Source organism: Lonchura striata, chromosome 4 (genome assembly GCF_050655825.1).
Source record: "Lonchura striata isolate lonStrDom1 chromosome 4, ASM5065582v1, whole genome shotgun sequence".
Lineage (NCBI taxonomy): Eukaryota > Metazoa > Chordata > Aves > Passeriformes > Estrildidae > Lonchura > Lonchura striata.
In genome coordinates this window covers 39,689,872-39,705,453 of record NC_140706.1, presented here as the reverse complement: position 1 = coordinate 39,705,453, position 15,582 = coordinate 39,689,872, and the positions used below count along the sequence as shown (strand labels likewise).

At 36.6% G+C, this 15,582-nt stretch overlaps 1 protein-coding gene across 5 annotated transcripts in view; it reads right to left on the bottom strand.

Annotated features, from left to right (window-relative positions):
• Positions 1-15,582, bottom strand: part of FSTL5 (follistatin like 5) — a 375,292-nt gene that overhangs the window by 262,008 nt on the left and 97,702 nt on the right. Inside the window, exon 3 of one of the 5 annotated variants that reach the window (XM_085578843.1) lies at positions 11,472-11,532. The exons of 2 other annotated variants lie outside the window; for them this stretch is intronic. The gene's annotated coding sequence lies outside the window, so the exon portion shown is untranslated. Of the gene's footprint in view, positions 1-7,998; positions 8,287-11,471; positions 11,533-15,582 lie in introns of those variants that run through there. 2 more of the 5 variants (XM_021536556.4, XM_021536555.4) reach the window with 2 other exon arrangements.

Genomic DNA, 15,582 nt, shown 5'->3' with positions numbered 1-15,582 from the left:
GAACATACAAATGTAGATTGTTCAAATATTTCTGTGAGAAAAATTCTCCAAGCATAAAAGAAGATAATCAGCTTATTATTAGTCAGTAGACTAAAATGCAACTATAGCTAAGCAGCACAGTTTAAATCCACTAGAAAAACTATCTTCAGTTCAAAAAACAATTAACATTATACAAAAGTTAAATCTCAGGACTGATGTTAATTATGGCTTTTTCTTTCAGCGTCCCAAGGAAACAAATAATTCAGCCCATGCATCTAGGTCTAGAAAAAATTTATAGACTATTATTGTTTATCAAAATTGGCCTTGAACAAATACCAAAAAATCTAAAAGATAAATATATATATTTTTTTTTTTGTTGAACGACTACCATAGCACTGATTATCACTGGGATTCTGAATTACATGAGAATATAGGATAAATGAAAGATAGAAACATAATACATATAGGTTAGAGGACTAAAAGTTTTAAAAAATAGTATTTTAACTCTCCAATATACTAGCTAAAATTCACTCACCTTAAAAAGCATAGGAAATAAATGAAAAATATAATCAGGCTTCAAACTATCATTGTCTGGTGCTGTGTCTTGTAGTTTATTTTAAATAAGAATTTTCTCTCTATCAAAGTAGTTAATACCATGGAAGAGCAACTCTGTGAAGAACTGTATTTCAACTTAAAAATCAGCCCTCAAGATTAAAAACATCAATTTCTCACTGAAGCCAAAGTTACGTCTAACCTTGGCTGTTGCAAGGAGAGGGACGATCTGTGCAACTTAATTCCACTTGACAAGGACAAACCTAAAGTACTGTCATGATGGGCTTCTCTTCTTTCTCTGTGGCCTTTCCACTGCAAAAACTGATGAGATGAACTTAGTTTCCATCTTGAAACAGAGCAGAGAGAAAAGAAGGGCTCACAGTCAAAATAAGATGCTACTTTAAAAAAAAAAAAAAAAAAAAACAAAAACTAAATTTAGTTTAAATTTTTTATCTAAAAAATGAAGTTGATGCATTGACCACTCAGTGGATGAGGAATTGGCTGGATGGTCAGATGCTGTGGTTAGTGCTGTGGTCAATGGCTCAATATCCAAGTGGAGACCACAATGAGTGGCATTCCTCAGGGTTGGTATTGGGAGTGGCAGTACTAACATCTTTGTCAGTGACGTGCACAGTGTAATTGAGTGCATCATCAGCAAGTTTGCCAATGACCCCCAGCTGCATAGTCTAGTCAACACACTAGAAGAAAAGGATGCCATCCAGAGGGACCTGGACAGGCTTGTGAGGTGGGACTGTGCAAAACTCTTCAAGTTCAACAAGTCCAAGTGTAAGGTCCTGCACCTGGGTTGTGGCAATCCCAAGCACAAATAAAGGTTGGGTGGAGAATAAATTGAGAGCATCAATTTATTCTGGTGAGAAGGACTTGGGGGTGCTGGTTGATAAGAAGTTCAACACGACTCAGCAATGTGCACTTGGAATGCAGAAAACCTTGGGCTGCAGCAAAGGAATTGTGGACAGAAGGTCACGGGTGGTGATCCTCCCCCTCCATTCTGTTTCTGTGAGACCCTAGCTGGAGTACTGCATCCAGCTCTGAGAATCCCAACATAAGGATGTGGCCCTGTTGGAGTGAGCCCAGAGGGGGGCCACCAAGATGACGAGGAGGCTGGAGCACCTCTCCTATGAAGCACCTTTCCAGGCTCAGAGATTTGGGGTTGTTCAGGCTGCAGAAGAGAAGGTCCCAGGGAGACCACATTGAGGCCTTCTGGTACCTTAAGGGGCCCTGCACAAAAGATGAAGCGGGATGTTTTATAAGGGTGCGTAATGATAGGATGATAATAAATAATCTATATTATAATCTGAAATCAGTTTTAGATTATATATTAGGAAGAAATTCCTCACTATGAGGGTGTTGACACATAGCTTGCCCAGAGAAGCTGTGGATGTTTCAAGCCCTTGGGGTGCTCAAGACTGGATGGGCTTTGAGCACCCTGGCCTAGCAGACGGTTTCCTTTCCCATGGCAGGGGTTTGGAAAGAGATGATATCTAAGGTCCTTCCAATCTAGAACATTTCTTCCTCGGTAATATCAGATTTTGCACTCATGAATACTGCAGAGATAACTGAGCAAATGTTTGGAAATGATACTGTCTTTCAGAGAGTTTTCTGAGCATTCAGCTATCAGACTTGAGAAATAGCTGTAGAACACTGAGAAAATCTGCCTTTAACAAAGCTACAGGATTTCAGATTTCTTTTAGGTCTCAAATCTCTCATAAAAAGTGAATAGCTAACAAAGATGTTGTACAAATGTCACATCTTACAAAATCTTCTGCTTTATGTTGATTTCAGACTCAAAACACACCCTTAGGAGGGAAAAATTAGACACTGCCACAAATGATGATGTAAAAGGAACAAAAACCTCTCCAAAATGTGACAAAACAATTCTGTTAAAATATAAATGCAAAAGCATTTTCAAAATTTGCAAAGTGCATCTCTTCTTTTACTTAGGTACAATAGGTTATTTTCTGCTCGATGAATAAAAATTTGGACTACTGCAACTCTACACCACAGGTATTTGTGAATTAGTTATTCATTCATGTGCATTTAGCTTTCCATTGCACAGTTTGTCCTCCAAAAGCAGATATACACAGTCTCTTCTGTGTATATACTAAATGTGTTTGAACCTTGCATGTTTCTTGTAATCACTGGGAGGCCATGATTGCCACCAAATACAACCCTCAATTACATAAATAATTGTAACATTAGTGCACTGTATTCACACTGCAACAGAATCAGAAGTTGCATTTACTCTTTTGACTGCTCTTGCATATGCATCAAGATTTCCATTGATCTATCAGAATGATGTGAAATCACTTTGGGGTTCTTTTCCCAACAATCATTTATAACAAAATTTAATAAAACCCATAAACAACATATATTGTCAGTAATAGTAGTGTTTTAAGTAAAGTTTGCAAAAGAAAATACATAAAACAAATAGAACTTGAAATATTGAACTTTAAAACAAATCAATCTGCAAGCTCTTTGAAAACAAAGTTTCTTTCAGTTGTTCATCTTGTAAGGTTTTCTACCTCTTTTTGTTTTATTGCTCATTGCTTTGTTTAAATGTTTATAATGATTTACATATTATTTAGGAAGACAAAAGTCTGTTATAATAACAAAAACATGTACAGTTTAAAGGTACAATGCAGAAAGCCTCTAAAATATTTTATTCCCTAATGGAAGCAGAAGTATGTACAGTAATAATCTAGAAGTTCCTATCATTTAATAAAAGAGTATTTTTAGTAATAAGTTTTTTATCTGATTAAAGTTATGAGCTGCTTTCAAATTACTTTATTTCTTTTTGCAGATATTAGGAAATTCCTTATGAAGGAATTAAAAATACTTTCAGAAAGTTTTTAATATGCTGATGTGAAAATGATAGTTGCTTTTACCACAAGACTGCCTATTCAGTGGTAAAAATATTTCAGATTAAAATAAGCCTCACTTGGAATAAAATGAGAAGAAAGCTCTCTCTGTCAGGAAAAGAAAGAAGTATTTTAAATATGCTTCATCTTCCATCTAACATTTTCAATACTTTATTGCACAAAAAAAGTCTTTCTGAAGTCTGTGCTGAAAAGCACTGCTGGACACCAACCTCAATTCAAATGCAAATAAACTGTGAACTTCAACCTACTTCAAGCACTCAGTGCAAGCATTGCCAACTCTCCCCTCATTTAACTCTTTAGAACTTCTTATTTTCTTAAGATTTGCAGGACTCAGCAATGCAGCCAAATTATTCACCACTAATTTTACATAATGTATGGTATAAAGAATGATTAATTGAATAGACTTACCATGATCATTTCTAGGATAGAAGGTGTAAATACCTGCATAAACATTGCTATGAAATAAAGCTAAAAATGGATAACAAATGACACATTTCCAGTCATTTTCATTCCCACTTGGTAAGGAATCATGCCTGGCTAAACCACAGCAACCTCTCTTGGCCAGTATATTTAGCCAATACAAACAGAAGTAACAATGGCATAAAGGAAAAAAAATATACCAGCAATTAGGGAACCTTGTTGAAGTTCTTCTATAACAGTAACTGTGCAGTAATTTCTTGATCTGCACACTTGATTTGGCCCATCCAAATCAAGACACATCTGTTAATAAATGCAACTGCTAGAAAGGAACACAACTTCACAGATCTTTGTAACTACAGGTTACTCAACCCAAAATCTAAAGAAAGAACTTGTAAAATACAAGAGAAGCAAATAAAGCTGTGGGTTTGTTTTCTCCTGAATATTCTTCCTAGGCAGCAGTAGCCCTTCATATTGGAGGTGTTAGAGGAAATTTCACACGGCACTATTTTCAAAGAGGCTAGACTACCACTGTTCTTGGTCAGCCTACAACTTTCCCAATGTCTCTTTGCTACAGAGAAAATATTTGACTTGCTGCTCTTCTGATAATATGAAATTGATGTCTTTTCTGTCTACCAAGAGTCAGGGCAAAGCAAGCTGTATTAAACATGCATAATACCATATGCAAACAAGTTTCCAGTCTTTTAATTTGCTAACAGCTATTCTCTGTGCTTCAGAAGGTAAAAAAAAAAAAAAGCAGTTTGAATTAAAAAACAGGATTAAACAGATTTACAAACAAACTTGCTAATCTATTTACTTTAAAGTTATGTAGCATAACAGACCAAGCTATGCTGAATAGTTAATGAATATGGTCCTGCTTTTGCTTAGAAAAATTGTAGAATAAAGTCAAGAGTAGCATTTCAGTCATTGCTTCCCCTTGAGCCAGTGATTCACTCCAACAATATTTAATGTCCACAATTATCCTAAAATATTTGCCAGTCATGAAAAAAATAATCAGAAATTACTTCTGGAACTTCATTTGACCTCTTACCTTTGAGATATCAAAGCCAAGTTCAGATCTGCTAAATGGAAGAACTATTCCTATTGGAGATCCATCTTTAGATTTCAAACTAACAAAGTTAAGAGCCTTGTTTTTAATATTATTTTGTAGTCCCTAAAAGAGAAGAGTGACACAAAAATTTGTATTTTCTAAAAAGTTATATGAAGTCACAGTTGAGGAGAGTATGCATTTTTCTAAGACAAATAAAAGTTTGGTATTTTTAAAAAATGTAATTTATGTGAATGTAACAGTTCTTTTATTCTAAGATTGAATATTGCTTTTAAATAAGTACTGAGGATTACTGGATAAACTCACACACAAAGACAGACAGGATGAAAAACTGACATGATTAGGTAGATCCAGAACACACCTAGAATGGAGCAACAAGAATATTTGGGTTTTTACCAACCAGCATTTCCTGTCAAAGGCCTTAAATCAGGAAATAACCAAGTGATCCACTGGAAAAAGTATGCTTTGAATCCCTGACAAGGTTGTCAATATGCTTATATTTTCAATAGTTGTAAGCGTGTGCCCTCCTATGTACACCTTTGTGTGTTGGTCAGTTTAAGAAAGGTCCGTATGGCAGCTCTTGAAACTTGAATTTTCTGTAAATCGTGTTTTTGTAACAAAACTCCTCCCTGATTTCATATTAGTTCTGTGGTCAGGTGGTTGGTCAAATCATTAACAACTTTTGTGTGATGTTGATAAAGGACTTGGAACTGTGTATTATAGAAAATTGTGTTCTGACAAATTTACAAATATGCTTGCACAAGCATACTGCAGACTCTGCAGACAGACTTCTAGTTAGAACCAATGACCAAAATGGCTATGGACTACACTAAATGTATACATATATTTAGAATACCATTTTGTTGAAAAGGAGCAGTGCAATTTTATCTCCTTTGGAGTATATGTATCATTTCAAATTCCAATTTTTAAAACATAATTTGTGAAATAAATCAGCCTAATACAAATGAAGGCAAAATATTGCATAGAAAATACAATCAGATATAAATTTAAAAGCACAGTATTAATGTCTTAGTATCAAAGTTTATCATCTGATTTATGCTGGTAAAATGACTGATCTCAGAAAGGTCAATGACTTTTAATCATGTAATGATGGAGATAGTCCTGTTAACTGGAAAAATACTATGTGTATGAATAGAGACCACTCAAGTGAACAATGATTTGTAGATTCAGGCCCTGTATAAACATTAAAAGTTTAGATATATAATTAGTGGGTTTGGGTTGCAATACTGTGGGTCTTTTTCCCCCTCAGTATTATCATAGCATCTGCACCACATGGTTCACAATAACTTTTTCAAAATAATTTTGCAGTGTCTACTTCAAAAAGTAAACATCCTGAATCTCCATATCTTAAAAGACATCATTTAAAATTATAATAAAATATTTCAAAGCAAATCAATATTCATGTCAATGACTGATGATAAAAGCTGTCTTAGCTGATGGATAGACTGTTAATGAAGGCTTGCAACCAGGGCAAGCGCTGTGTAATAAACTTATATTCCCTACTGTTGAGAGAGGAAGAAGAGAGCTATTTTATGACTGGGGAGAGAACAATAAAAACATATTTCCTAATTCTACCCAAATGTAATGAATGTCTCAGCACTCTGAACTACTCTCTCCTCATTTTTCTAGCTTTCAACTTTACCCATCAGTAGCTCTGTGCTGCTGCCTGATGGTTATCTTTATACTCCAGCTGATAGAAGCATTCAGCAAAATACAACCCACCTTAATGTTAAAGAAATTATGCAGGAGCAAAAAAATGCTACAATACTAAGAAGCAGCCTCCTTTCATTAGCTTCATTCCATCAATGAAAGTTACTTTATGCTCACACCTACTACAACTGGTAGCACCTGTGCAGGGCATCTGTAGAGAAATGCTGGTGGCTTAGGTCCCGGTTCCTAAGAAAAGAGTATGAAGTGCTACATAATCCTAAAAAAACACAAGGTGGGGACCTCATTGCCGGCTTATTTTGTTGAGTTATATCAGTAGCACTGGCTAGCAGCAGCAGCTGCCTATTCCCTCTGGAATCTGCCTTAATCTCAGACAGACACCCCTGCATGGTGCTCAGCTCTGCGTGTGCAGAAGGCACTGCACAGCGCTCAGCTCTGTGTGTGCAGAAATCGCTGTGTAGCACCGAGCTCTGCATGTGCACAACTCTGACAACTCACTGAAGCAGCAGCAAACTCCTCTGTGAAGCAGAGCTCTGTACCAAGCTCACGAAATGTTAAACACTGCTGAAAAAAAATGATTACATCTACCCACACTTCTCAGTTCTATTCAATTACTGACAACAGCAGTCCTACAAGTGCAACATAATATGGTATTATTTAATTCAAAGATCCTCATTTACGCCTAGTTACAGCCTGGGAGCAGGCCTGATGTTCAGCAAACATCAAAAGACAAAAATTCACGACTTTCACAGACACACACATCCCACGTTGACCTTGGAAGCAGAGGTGGTGATGATCCCTCTCATATAGGCGCTGCATCCCAAGTTGACAGCGTTACAGTGCTGAATTGTTTGTCAAGTAACAGGGCATCACCATCCTTCTGTTACACACGTATACAGGCACGCACAAGAACAGAGCAACATGCGACTATGCTTTTAAATCCTCTTTAATTCCTTTTATACTCTCTACTTCCCAGAATGACCTCGCATATCCTGTCCTCCCCCAGACAGAATCAACCAGAGCTTCTCTAGTCCCCCCAAATCGGTTTTTGGACAAAGTAGACTCTGTAATGTCCCTTGAGATATTTTTATAATATTCAAGATTTCTAACATAAAACATTTTCAACCATTTAAAAATCACTCTGAGAGCCCGCTTTCAATAAAAATAAACCTTGAACTTTTCACTTAAATTCATCTTTTGTTTATGGAGCCCTTTTCACTGAAAGCTGCACCCTTTTTCCAAGCCTTGCCCGTACACTGACCTAAGGGCTACCAAGCTTCCAACTTTGCTCTGCCTTTAATTGCCAGCTGCTCCATCCCACCCAGCACGCCGCTAGCATTTATGTGAAAAATACGTATATGTGTGTGTCTATATATTGGTATTGCTGCTTACCTTGTCCAAGAGTCACTAAAATCCACGAGGGGGGAAAAAAAACCCAAAACCAAAGCTCGGCGGGTCCTCGTGCAAATCGCAAAGAGAGGAGCACTTCTTCCTTTAACAAAGCCACAAGCGGCTCCGCCGCGATCCGGTGAGGAGCGAGGGAGGGAGCGACTACGCGGGGCGCAGCGCGGGCAGGGCGCAGGGGGCGGGCGAGGCGCGGCCGAGGCGCCGCTGGAGGCGGCGGGCGCCCTTCAGCACCCGGCGCGGCGCGGACAGCAGCGCTCCCGCCGGCCCCGCCGCCGCCCGCCGCTCGCACCGCCCCCGCCCGCCCCCTGCGCCGGGCGGGCTCCCAAACTTGCGCTCCGCCGCCTCCCTCTTCTGCTCCGCCGCGTTTTGCTACCGGCCGGCCGGCTGGGACGCGTCGTGTTGCCCCAGCACTTCTCGCCGAGGGGCGAGCCCGGCAGGGGGGTGTTAGCCGCAGAGGTCACCGAAGCCCTCCTTCGGCCTCCCCTCCGCACGGACATGGCCCCGCTGAGCCCCGGCCCGCGCAGATGCTGGCGCCGGCAGCGAGGAGCAACTGCTGTGAAACAGCGAGCAGCTCGCCCCTGGAGCACAGAGGGGTGTTGTGCCGGCGTGTTCCAAGCAGGGGGATGTTAAGCAATAATCGTAAGCTTTTATATATCAATATGTCAAAGTTCAAGTATGCTGGAGGCACATCTGTATCGATAAGCCCTAGCGTCCACACCAGGTTGAGGTGCTTGAATGCTACGGTAGAGGTCCCTGGTAACTCTTGCCAGAAACGTGGACGTGTGATTGGGAATCTTATTTAGTTATGCAAAACATAAGGGGGGAAAAATCACCTTGAGATAAGACCGTTAATTACATGCTTCAATTATAAGCACGAGAAGAGGTGCCTTTGGATGAACAGGAACAATCAAAACAAAACATCCAACTGGAAACTAATCGCCTAAAAACTTAGATATATATTTCTGTGAAGTTAAGCAGAGAAACAGTATTCTGAAGTCTCACTTGAATCTGCTTCATGGTGAGATAACAATTTTAGTTATCTGATTTATTACTTTTAAATCAATTTGCTATCCATTCTACCACTTTTAAGGAGTAGCTCTTTCATCTTCAATGTGAAATCATTATGGAAATTAAGTATCTACTCTTCATGCCATTATAGGTTACCTGTTTCGTGCCTTTTGGGAAAATACGTTACAGATTAAAGTATTAAACTGTCTTTAAATCATCCATGGCTAGGGTAAAGCCAGACAGAGGTCAGCTGCTCTGACGTACATCAGCTTTCTAGGTTAATTACGCTTGTGTCTACATGTGGAATGAACATGCAGTAAGAAAGAAAAATAAATGGTTTTAGGTATGGAAAATACCAAACCTAAAAACGGAACTAGTTAACATGGGAAATAATAAAACAGGACAGGTTGGATTGCATTAGCTTATTACTGTTTTTTGAGGGAGTTCTTACTGGGCTGATAATTAGGTCATGGCACTGCAAGAAGGAACATGATTAACTTCGACACACAAAGTGTGGAGTATAAAGCCAAATAAAGCAGACTTTCATTGACCCAACCCTTTCTAATTGCCAGTTATCATGAAGGCAGCTTGTCTGGCATCTGGGTTGCATTTATGAAACCCTATTATTTTACTTCTCATTTTTCTCTTAAGCCCTCTCAGTTTTTTTGCAAAGTACAGACAATATAATTGCACTATTTAAGGACAATTTTTGCAGTACAAAATTGACACTGAGTCTACTAGCACAGCTGCACCAGAAACTCTCATGGGATGGAGGTAAACACCAAACTGGCTTGTTTGAAACTGAGGGGAATTGAAATGTGATGATGAATAGGGACCTTGTTCAACCATTCTCCTTTGCCATTATGAAAGTACATGAAACAAACAATCAACAATTACGTAGATGTTTTATGTAACCCAATTATTGAAGCAGTCGGGAAACAGGTCAAATTATGCAAGGTCTGACTTATCATAACTTACTGGTTAGCTTTGCAAATTAGTAGACAATAAATCCCCAAACTAGCATGTGGAAGACCCTCAAAATTCCAAAAAACTCTGTATCTTGTGAGGACTTTCACTCCTAAATTTCAGTGTAAATAACGATACAATTGTGTAATATCTTAATGTATCTTGGCATCCTTGCAATTCTGAGTGTGTTTATCTGATCATACGTGCCTTTATTCTTTGTAAACTCACTGAGCTATCAATTTAAAAGCTAGTATTTAATTAAAATTAATGTATTTTTAGCACATACATATTTTCTAATTTTTCCTCTATTTTGGATCTGTATCAGTTATAGAACATAGTTGGGATATAAATTTGGTTCATTCATATCCTGACATCTTTCTGTCTTTCTGTCTTCTGCTTAATGGCTATTATTTGTAAGCTCAGTTTTTTACATTTTTGAATCTTCTTTACTCACACACAAAATATGTAAATGAATTTTTTAATTCTTGTTGTGTCCCATACATTACATCATCACTTTGCAGTTCAAACATTTTCATCCACAGAGTGACTGGGATATTACTTTATTGGATGCAATACAGACCAATATGTATTATTGCAATGGAGATCTTATTCTGTGCCTAACAATTAATTGCTAGTCTATACTGTTGCTATACTGTTGCTGTTTAGTAGTATATTTCTGATTTCCATAGTCCTAATTTGGATATTTTATGATCATATCTGGCACATCCCACATAATGTGCCAGACAGTTTTCTGTTTGGTATACTCCTGAGCCCCATGTGCTTGACAATCAGTTATGCCTGGTTTTTATATTTTCTGCCCCAACTACTATATTTGAAGCATTTGCCATTGGGCAGAGAACACATCCAGTAAGCACTGGCATTTTCTTGTCAAGATAAGGAACACAAAAGAACTTCAAAGCTGCTTTATGTTTGTTTAGACTATAGATATTATTAATAAAGAGTCTCTAATTTGTATTTATGAGATGATGCTTAATATAATATCTGGTATAGCAGGAAGTTTTATGCAAGATAAAGAGAAGATCAAAGTCTCTATATATTAAAAGGAAGTTAATGCAAATAATAGATGATAAAATTTTAACAATCTATTCAATATTGTCCGTGCTGTGGTTTAAATACAGTTAGTAGTCAAAAACCAGGAGCAGAACATTTAATCTTAGACTTCACAGCCTCTTCAAAACTCACTGAAGTTAGAACAATAGTTACTTTTTTTGACTAAATTGTATCTCCTTTTCTACTGTAAAAAATTCTGGAGAAGGGGCTATGTTTCTCATAAACAGCATTGCACCCAAAATGAATGCAGAATTAGAGAGTGTCGTTTGTCAGAAGTTACTAGTTTTATTTCTCTTGGCTTTTCTACCACTAGCACTTCTAACACAATTAATTCAATTTTTTTTTTAATTTTTGCTTGGGATTTTGTGTTAAAAATCAGTAACTGAGAAAAATAGGACATTTCAAAAACTTGCCTTGTTAGTTACACTTTAGATTATTCCAGTGATTTCTGTGTGGCTTGGTATCCGTCACCACCTGCAAGTTCAGTAACAAAATTTTAGTTTTCTGTGATCAATCTTTAAACGTGTGAATTAAAAAGCATTCCTATTAATAGTTACCAAAACTTTAGGATATTAATATCTGATACTACCAAATGTTAATTAATTTGTTGTTCCAAACTTTGCAACAGTTACAATGTGGTAATAAGATGAAAAAAAAAGCAAAAAAAAATAGTTATTTTTGTCTTTGAATGAAGAATATGCAGCACTTTAAACACAATTATATTTGTAGCTTAATATCAAAATAATTTTAGACATGATAAATTCTAATAATGAAATCTTATTTCAAAATATACAGTCCAAAGTCCCTTTGTAGGATTCGATTTCTATTTTTTCTTAACAAATTATTCCTCTTTTTTTTGAAGACAACAGCTGCCCCTTCAGTGCAGCTGCTACTAGTGAAGATCATTGATTAGCTTGAAGTCAATGACAGCAAAGGAACTCTCAGGATGCTCTGATATGAGACAGCATGAATAATCCTCCAAATCTCTCTCTCTCTCTTGCACACACACAGCGTGAAGTTTGGACACATGCATCTTTCCCTCATTTTCCACTGGTCTAATTCACTCAATGTCTGTTCAATGTTTTAATGAAAGATGATAGTGCATCCACCATAAACTCAGTCCTGAACAAAAAGCACAAGAAATGCATTGAGACTGGTGCTTTGATAACAGCAGGGCATCATGAGCACTAGAATGACAGACACTGGCAAATGGCAGAGAGGAAAATTAGCTTACTCATGGCTTGGAGAAAGGTTGTGCCAACCATCTGTCACAGGAGATCTCCCAAATGACAGCAAGAATCATAAAGGCACATTAAGGTTTTCCCCATATCTCCTCAAAGCCAGTTCTCCCAAAGGGACCCAAATAAAAGAAATATGATTATTGTTCACACACAAGGAATCTATGGATATTCTCAGTTCACTCAGAGAGAAAAAGAGAGAGATTCTGCCAGGCTGAGAATATCCATAGGAAACCACCTTTGAAATTCATCAAAAATAATTCAAATGCATGCCACAAAATAACAGATGTAGACTCAGAGTGTGTGGGGGGAAGCCTAGACTCTGAGGTTAGATCTGTAGATTTTTTTAATTATGTCTAATAAAATGAATGCTGTAAATTAATTTCAGTGTGTAGCAGATTTGCAATGATAGTGATTCTGACAAGATGACATTGTCCCCATTCTTATCTTGTGAAAATAAAGTAACAACTGATTAAATAGGAAGGAGATAATATACTACAGAACTAATATCCACATTAAAAATTACTATTGGAAAAGAATTAGGCAATGAGGATAAATATTTAATTTCATATCATCTAGCTTTTTTCCAACTTCATTTGGGATCAAATAATTTCATTATTCATTATCGTTGAAATCTGAAAGCATGCTACCACTCGATAGTAGATAATACAGATTCTATTAAAAAAAAAAAAAACTCCACACAAAGAGAAAGCTGCAGATAGTCCGTTTCAGTGCGTAGTGATAATTTATAAGAGATCTCTTAGGGCACCTACTGGGGAATTTTAGCACTGCATGCCAAAGAAAGCCTGTAAAAAGGGTAAAAATCTTTCTAATAGATTTAAATCAGAACATTAATTCAGCCTTTTTTTTTTCTCCTCTGGGCAGTCCTTGTTATATTGACTGTAGTACTTAAAGCAAATAACCAAGTGAGAGAACTTAGCTGAAGGTATTCACTGATGGAAGGGAAAGAGCTAATACTCTACATTTTAGAATCTGGCAGCTCTTAACTATTTAAATGTTTAGTAAATTAAATATATCATGTTGTGTTTATATAAAAATATTTTACATTAAAAATTTTATTAAAACCACAATGATAATTTTAACAAGAATCGCAAAGTCTTTGGATTAAGCTTGTTTATTCTTTAAGACAGTTTTTCAAAGTATTTTGATTTTTGATTTTTTACATATGAAGTTCTGTGGTAGTAATCCTGACCTCTGTAAAAAAATTACCATATCATTTTAATTTGCCATTTGATTTATTTCTGTCCACTAATACAGAATATCCTCTATTTTATAGTTCATTTCCTCAAAGTCCCTCACAGGTGATTTCCAGAGACATATAGTATGTAGCGAGTACTTTAGCTAGCCTGTGCCAGAAAAATATTGTTTTACATTTTACAGAAAAGATAGCTTTTGAAATTTTATTAATGAAGTAACAAGCACCTCATATCAGCCTCATAAAGCTGGATTTATTTTTAAGCAAAATTTCTGTAAGGGCCTCTCTCTGTTCCTTCACCATTTTTTTGTGTTTTCCACTAGTCTGTGACCTGCAACAGTCACTTAAAAACTCTATGGAGAGCCTTGTTAAAAAACACCAGCACCAAACCCAGAACAATAACATGCCTTAACCTGCTGCTGAGGCACACTGGCAAGTTGTTCATACCCACTGTCACTGCAGTTTAGGTAACCTATTCCAAACCAATAAAAATCCCCATGAGCAGGGGATAAGCATCATCCTTATGTTCCTTTTATGCACTACTACAGGAATTAAGCATCACAAAAGATTTTGGAAAGACATTCAGGCTTCTTCCTTCATTTCTCCTAAATCTCATTGATAGAGATAAAGCACAATCGCTTATTTTCAAGTGGGTTTTCCTAGGGAATAGGCCAATAAAATAATAATTGCATGTCTGGAACAAAAGTCTAAATTAATATCCAGTGTTGTGTAGCCTAATGCCCTCCTAGTCATGTATCTCATCCTGCTTCTGATCCCATCCCCAGTGGCACTAAGAGAATATAAAGGAACCAGTTCTTCAAAGAATGCACTTACTGACTTTGAAGCAAGTAGGTCTGTGAACTCTGATATCTGTACAGGGTAAGAGACTTTTCCTACACTTCTGGATAACAAGAGGAGAATATAATAAGATATGTAGACACATCTTAGCCTATCTCTCCTTGAGACCAATCAGCTTGTCCCAGAAGAGCACAAGGAATATTAAATGGAAAGAGTACTCTGGCTTATGTGACTTTGATACAGCAGAATTTCTCATTTCTTTAAGAGATAAATCTCATCAAAGGTTTATACTCATATTACAATAACTACATATGGTAAAGAATGCAGTGAACTTTTCAGCTGGGAGACAATGCCATTCTTCTGCAAATTAGTTCACAGCACTACTCAGTCAGAATCCTTCTTTGTCTTTCCAACATCCTAAAAGAAAAAGGATATCTTCATACTTCTACTTATAAAGTAGTTCCTCGGATGAAATGAAAGAGGTAGTCTTAGATTCTGTACACATTTTATTAATTTGACTTCATTTTCCTTTCTTTTTCATAGGTCACTTGATAAACTCTGACAATCACAAGAAACCAACTTACACCTGTCACTAATATAATGTTAAATATTAATAAGCACATATTTTTTAGATAATATGAGGGATGTGAAATGGTTACTTGAGACTCCTCAGTTTTTTCCTCTCAATGAATCTAATTAAGGAATCAGCCATCTCTACTCCAAAACTTATCTAATTTAAAGTGACAGACCTTTAATTACATATGACATACTATCCAATTATATGTAGAAAAATCTATTTTTACCAGTACAGTGCTATTTGAAAAGTTGAGATTTGATTTGCCAAAAAAAATCAAATTTTCTCCAAGTGCTTTACTCAAGAAGGAAAAAAAAAAAAGAGTGCATTACAGCTTGTTAAATATTCATTTAAATGACCTCCTTCTTTGTAGTTTATCCTACCCTTTATGTAATTTCTATTGAAGTCAAAAATAGGCCAAATAGGTTCTTGTTCATAATTTTTGTGAATTTTTAGAAATTTGAGAAGGATTACCCAGTCACACATGAATATCACACATTAATAAAATTTGGGAGAAAAAAAAATAGGACAAAATAAGAACTTATTTTGGTTTTAAAAGCAATTACAAAAAAGTTGTTGAAATTCATTATAAAAGAAATTTTTGTGTTTATCTTTAACATATCTGATTACCTTACTACTATTCACAAATACAGATCACATTACTTCTATATACTTCCACAAGAAAAAGAAAGCACAGA